General features: G+C 35.6%; 1 pseudogene; it reads right to left on the minus strand.

Moving 5' to 3' along the window:
* Nucleotides 1-5,286: 5,286 nt before the first annotated feature.
* On the minus strand, nucleotides 5,287-6,315 carry LOC130848565 (olfactory receptor 4C13-like; annotated as a pseudogene).
* Between the last annotated feature and the right edge of the window lie 306 nt (nucleotides 6,316-6,621).

Below are 6,621 nucleotides of genomic sequence, written 5' to 3' on the forward strand. Positions count from 1 at the left end.
CATCTATGAATCCTTGCAACACACTCTCCCTGGTACCTGTCAGAATACACAAGCTATTCAAGTGTGCTTCCTTACTTATCACAGTCCCTGACATGATGTCTGCAGTGCCTGAAACCCATTAGGTGATGATGAATTGTGTGGTGAATTGCCTTCTCCATGGGTAAGAATACTCCTGCTTCCCCAACCATACACCTAGGAGGAATTCAAGAGCACTTGTTCTCCTGCTCTGTTTCTCATTACTCTCTATTTCATGAGAAATATAAACTTTTTAATGAAATCTACATCCCAGTTTAATAATTTCTGACACACTCTATGGGGTAAGTGTGACAGTATTCTTGCCTCTAGAAAAGAGTAGGTTACTGGGTCATTTTACTTCCAAGATAATTATGACATTTGTTAAGTGATATCTCTTGTTCTTCAAGACTTTGATCCACATACAATATAAATAGTGATATAGTGACATAAAGTAAATGTACAGCGTTGGTAGACATGGATAAAAAACTTTTGCATAAGTGTTCAAAACAATAGGATCTATCAAGCAAAGGAAATCATTACTTTCAAAGTTTTAAAAACAAAAAAAAAATTAATGTGGAGAACAGGAAGAAATAGTCTGCTAGATAAGATAAAGATAAATAATGTACTGGACATATATAAAGAGACTAACACAAACTTATCACATCTATTACTTATTATAGGTACCTATTACAAGTTCATTCATTACAACAAATATTTATCATTAGTATGTACATTAATGTATGTTTGCTTACACAAAATGACAAAAATTATTCTTGTTAAATGTCCTTAATCTCTGAAATTTTATTACCAAACAGCAGCAACTCTTCCATCCACAACGTGATCTTCCCACACTGTTATGTTTCTGCTATGTGCATTCCCAAGAATTCTTCTCCCATCTTCCCATAGCAAACATCTTCCATCATTCCTGGTTCCAAAATACTGAATTACTAATAGAATGAGAAAGTTAGGGACATCAATTTCCCAAAGAAAAGGAAGAGAAAGCATAAATACAGTACAATGTACTCTGCAAAGATATGTCTTTCCTTTCCAAGATAAATGGATAAAGAGCTTTATATTTTAACTATCCCAAATGAAAATTTTATACTTATGTGAAAACAGAGTGCAGCAGCTTCACTGCATATCCTTATTGTGAGCTGGGATCCCCCAAGAGATCAGAAAAGAGAATAGTGTACATAAGGTAAGAATTAGACATAATTAATGTGTTTTGGAAATAACTCAGAAGAAAAAAAATTCCTTTTTTCAGTTTTCTTTGGTTCCACATACTCTTTCTAAAAGGGAACCCTAATGGAAAATATTTTTGAAAGAAAAAATTGATTATTAACAATTACTGAGAGCTGTTGAAAATTTAGAAACTACATAGAATGATCAACATTGGAGAAATGGATAATTAAAATGTAGTGTGTCTCTTTGATTAATGAGTACTTTTTAACAGAGATGCTAAAAAAATTGTGCAATATCTCAGCAAAATTCTTATGTTGTATTATTAAGTGGGAAAATTTTTGGATGCAAATTTGAAATATACAATTATTCCAACCAACTTATTTCTAACTAATTATATTATTCTTCTAACTAATATAAATATGTATCACTAAGGAAAAAAACACATATTTTTACTTCCTAGTTGGTAATATTATAGTTGAGTCTATATTTCTTGGTCTTTTGCATGCTGAGGAAGAGACTTAATCTCAGAATCATGAGGGTGAGGGGTGATTATATGATTTCTAAGATCCATTTAAACCTGAGGGTCTATAATTATATGATTTCCTTGAAAAATAAAATCTCACCTGTGAACTCATCTGAGATAGGTCCATGGCCAGAGCCCTAGGCAGCTGTTAGTTCACCAAGAAAGAAGTAAAGTTGTAAGATTAAAATGTTAACTAATCAGCTATACTTTGATTTATAAATATTATGTTTGCATAAGGCCTTTCTCTTGAGCCTTAAAGTGCTACCACCTATCTTGTTTGTAGGCAAATTCTGTGATATTTCTTAGCTCTGTCTAATTTGACCCCAGGAGTATTTCATCATCACTAGCAGATCTTGCCAACAACCCAATTATTTCACGTAACTTAACTGAATTTCAGAGGATAACTTTACCACTCATTTTTAATTTTGAACTCCTCCTCAGGTCTACATAAAGACAAAACACTATGACAAGAAAAAAGAAAAAACAACAAGAAGTTGACCACTTCTGAATTCAAGCATTTGGTAAAAAATGACAGTAATATGATTCTGAATATTGAGTAATTCATATCTTAAACATTTAAGTGGTTAACTATCTGATTTAAAATTTTTTCACTATAATATTTTATTTTGTAATTGATCTACCATTCACACTAATGATGTTTTAAATATTGTTTTCAGATTTACATTAAGTGATAATTATAAACACTACTATAATGTTGCCACTTTACACCTGACAAAGTTTACAATACCTTTTCTTTTCTCAAAATTTAATTTAATTTAATTTTTTATTTTTTAAATTTTTGACTGTGTTGTGTCTTCATTTTTCTGCATGGGCTTTCTCTAATTGTGGTGATCTGTAGCTACTTTTCATTGTAGTGCACAGGCTTCTCATTGCAGTTACTTCTCTTGTTGTGAAGCATGGTCTCCAGGCTCATGGGCTTCAGTAGTTGTAGAACGAGGAATCAGTAGTTGTGGCTCACAGACTGTAAAGCACAGGCTCAGTAGCTGTGGCCCATGGGTTTAGTTGTTCCGTGGCATGTGGGATCTTCCCAGACCAGGGCTTGAACCCATGTCCCCTGCATTGGCAGGTGAATTCTTAACCACTGTGCCACCAAGGAAGTCCCAATAGTTTTTCAAAGTAGTTGTATTTGTATCTTATATCAATTCTGGAATTAGATTAACATAATAACGATGAAAATAATTTCATTCTTTAATTATATTCATAGATGGTAAAAACATTTGTCATTTAAATTTAATCACTCAATAGCCCTATGGAATAGAAAAAATAGGCAATAATATTCAGAGTTTACAACAAGGAAATATAAGACAGAGATTAAGAATGCCATTTGCCAAGGGGAAATAAGCTAGGGTACAAAATCCTGGACCAGGACTCTAATATTTTAATTGTTATGTACAACTAATATCTTAAGATACTCTCATGCTGACACCAACGGTAAGTCTCATTACAATTATCTACTAAAAGTAATAAATACCAATATTTGAAATGATTGTGTAAATGAATTTAATTCAAGTCAACTCCGGAGCATTTCTATATAGATCAACACTCACTCACCATATTCAAATATGCTTGCTTTAATAAGAAGAAAAGTAAATTGTACATAACTCTGGATTGGCTCTGGAGAATGTGGTCAGTGTAAGCATCATGCATCATGAAGGAAAAGAGGTTAAGAAAACAGAAAGCAGGTGACTCACCCTAGTTTGACTGGATACTCCAATATAACAGTGTCGTAATATTATATACGATGGCAAATGTCAAAGACAGTCTGAAGGAGAATTTGAAAAAATATAAAGAACATAAGGGTTACGGATGTTGCTGAACTGTCATTGTGAAAATATCTTAAACTCTTCTTTCAACTCTGGATGATAAGCAGAGTCTGATCAGATAATTAGCATGTGCTGACAAAGTCATGTTTCCCAACCTCATAAAAGATTGAAATTCATTCACAATGGCCCATTGAGTGGTCATCCATCTTCTACTGAAATAGCTAAAGTGCTGGGTAGAGAGATTGGTTTAGAACCCCTTCATCTGTCTAGTCCAGCTCCCCAAGCCCTAGAGAAGCATAGAAGGGAAAGGGAGTGAAGTTAGGTCTAAATCAGTGAAGATTTCCATGAAAATAATGTTTCAAATAAGGAGTTCCTGGAGCTAAACCAGCAAAGTCTGTTTCCAGAATACAAATTCAAGGACAGAATGGTTTAAAACCCTGGAGAGACAGCCACACAGTTGTTCAAACTGGAAGGATAAGCCAGAATGAAAGCAGGAGAAATTATATTTGAATCTTTTCATGATTAATCAGAAACCAGTTGAGGTGCAGTAAGACCTTTGATAGGTTCAAGGTCTAATTTCACAAAAATCAGATACCTACCAAATTGTTCTTATGGGCAGCTTCACACATTTCAATAGGTAGAGAAACATGTTCTGAAAGTAATAAAGCACTCAAGAGCAGAGAATGTATTGTACTAGTCCATTCCGTTTCATCCCAGAAGGACATCTCCTAAGTCGTTTACCAGAAATGGGAAAGTTTTGGGAAGTGGACTGTGGTTGCATAATGCTTTCAATTTCACTTCTAATTGAAGTAGAATCAAATAAACAATACGTATGTCAATATTAATATTGACTTGGGCAGAATCACAAGACATGAAAACGCCCTTCAATTTACCTAGACAAACTATGTGTAGAAATAGGGAATCCTCTTTAAGGTTATAGAAGAAGATGATGGCATACTGTGAAATAAAACTCATGTCTCCCAATCCTGAAGCTAGTGTTCTTACTCTCCATCATATTTTCATAACCATAATATACCTACCAAATATTTTTACAACATGAAGTTCATAGATTTCTTCAACAGAACATATGGCAGCCATGAAGTGGAAGGCTACATATTTTAACACCTCTATGACATATACACACATTGGTATTTTGGTATCAGGCATCATTTTTGAAAGGAGCCAAAATAAATTCACAGCAAATTCTTATAAGTTAGGTAAGTTATTTAGCTGGGATATACTTTCTTTGGTCAACTGTGGAATAATGATTCCTGCTTTGTTTGATATATCCCCATATGTAATCTCCTAAAGCAGTTTTCAAAGAGGATCCAGATTCAAGAATTTAAGTGTAAAGCCAACTTTCTAATAATGAAATTGTTTTACAAATCTATTTTACTCTATGTACTGTATGTATATATATAATGTACCTGCAAAATATATATATATATATGTAATCAGAAAGGAAAGTTTTCAGTTAATAGAAATCAAGAGGTTCTAATGAAGTACTGTCTTTCTTCTGATATCCTTTGAAATGGTTGAAAGAGTATTAAATTTGGATTTAGAATAGTGCAGATCTGAATACTAGCTCTGTCTCTGATAATTGGGTGGCTTATTTAACTTCGAATTTCATTGTTCTTCATCTGTGGTATGGGAATAATCATCATAATAATACCTGCCTTGTGGAGGTGACATTACTGCCAGGTGAGAGGTATGTGAAGGGCTTTCTAGTAATAAAATGTGAAAATGTAAAGACCATAATAGGAATGAGATCTTCATATTGGGTCATTTATTATCTGAAATTGCATTCCTGTTTAATAACATTCTAATGGCATTCTTTAACTCTGTACTCCTTACTGTGCAGATAACAGGGTTTAACCTGGGAGTAATAAGAGTATAGGATACTGCTATGGCTTTATCCACTGGAAAAGCAGCTCCTGGTAGCAGATACACAACAATACAGGGCACAAAGAGCAAGACAACAGCTGTGATGGGGGAGCTACAGGGAGACAGGCTTTCTTCCTCTTGGCAGAGCTGAGTCCTCAAGGAGCACAGGAGGACCACACAGGATACCAACACCATTATGAAAGTGATCACAGGGATTCCTCCACCATTGGCAGCAACTAAGAGACCAGCAAGGACAGTGTCAGTGCAGGCAAGTTTTATCAGGAGGAAAATGTCACACTTGAAGTGATCCATGATGTTGGAGCCACAGAATTGAAGTCAGAAAGTGACGAGGATCTGTCCCATAGTGAGCAGAAAACCCACTGCCCAGCACACGGGCACCAGGAGGCAGCATGTGTGCTGTTTCATGGTGGCCACATAGTGCAGAGGTCTGCAGATGGACACGTAGTGGTTACAGACCATGGCCACAAGGAGGGCAATCTTTGAAGTTCCCAAGAAATGTTCAATAAAGAGCTGTGTCATGCACCCTTGAATGAGACAGCTTTTGAATCAGAGAGCAAATCAGGTAGCATCTTAGGAATTATAGAAGAGGAGTAGCAGACATCTCTCAAGGACAAGAAGGCAAGGAATAAATACATCAGGGAGTCCAAAATCTGGCTGCAGATTTTATGAGGGTGAGTTGAGAATTATCCACACTCCATTATATTAAAACTTCTGTAAATCCTACAGCCAGGGTGCGGATAATTTTTGACTCATCTTCACAGTAACCATAAGGAGCAGGTTGCCCATGACACTGAGAATGTAGGTGATAAGTCATACCAAAAATATGAGTAGAATTCTCTGCATCTGAGAATTCTGGGTAAGTCCCGTTCAAATGAATATAGTCACAGTCATCCTGTCTTCTTCCATTTCAGTGCTGATGATGCATTCAGAAGTGGGGAATTAACCTGAAAAACTATTTTCCTCATGGAAGGCTAGAGGAGAATGGTTAGGGGAATGAACTCTGTCTCTTGCTGCTGCAGCTTATTGTAGGGTTGCAGTGCCTACTTGTTATCTTCTTCCTTCACGATCAATTCTATTCTTCTCCCTTCAGCTTCTGTGAGCACCACAACTGATCTCAGTAACTAAGCTAGAGGTGTAGCCCATAATTTTACTCCTGAAAGGTCTAATCACATCTTCAATGTGTCATTCTTGGGCCAGGGTTCCTGTATTTTC

The sequence above is a fragment of the Hippopotamus amphibius genome, chromosome 3 (genome assembly GCF_030028045.1).
Source record: "Hippopotamus amphibius kiboko isolate mHipAmp2 chromosome 3, mHipAmp2.hap2, whole genome shotgun sequence".
Classification (NCBI taxonomy): domain Eukaryota; kingdom Metazoa; phylum Chordata; class Mammalia; order Artiodactyla; family Hippopotamidae; genus Hippopotamus; species Hippopotamus amphibius.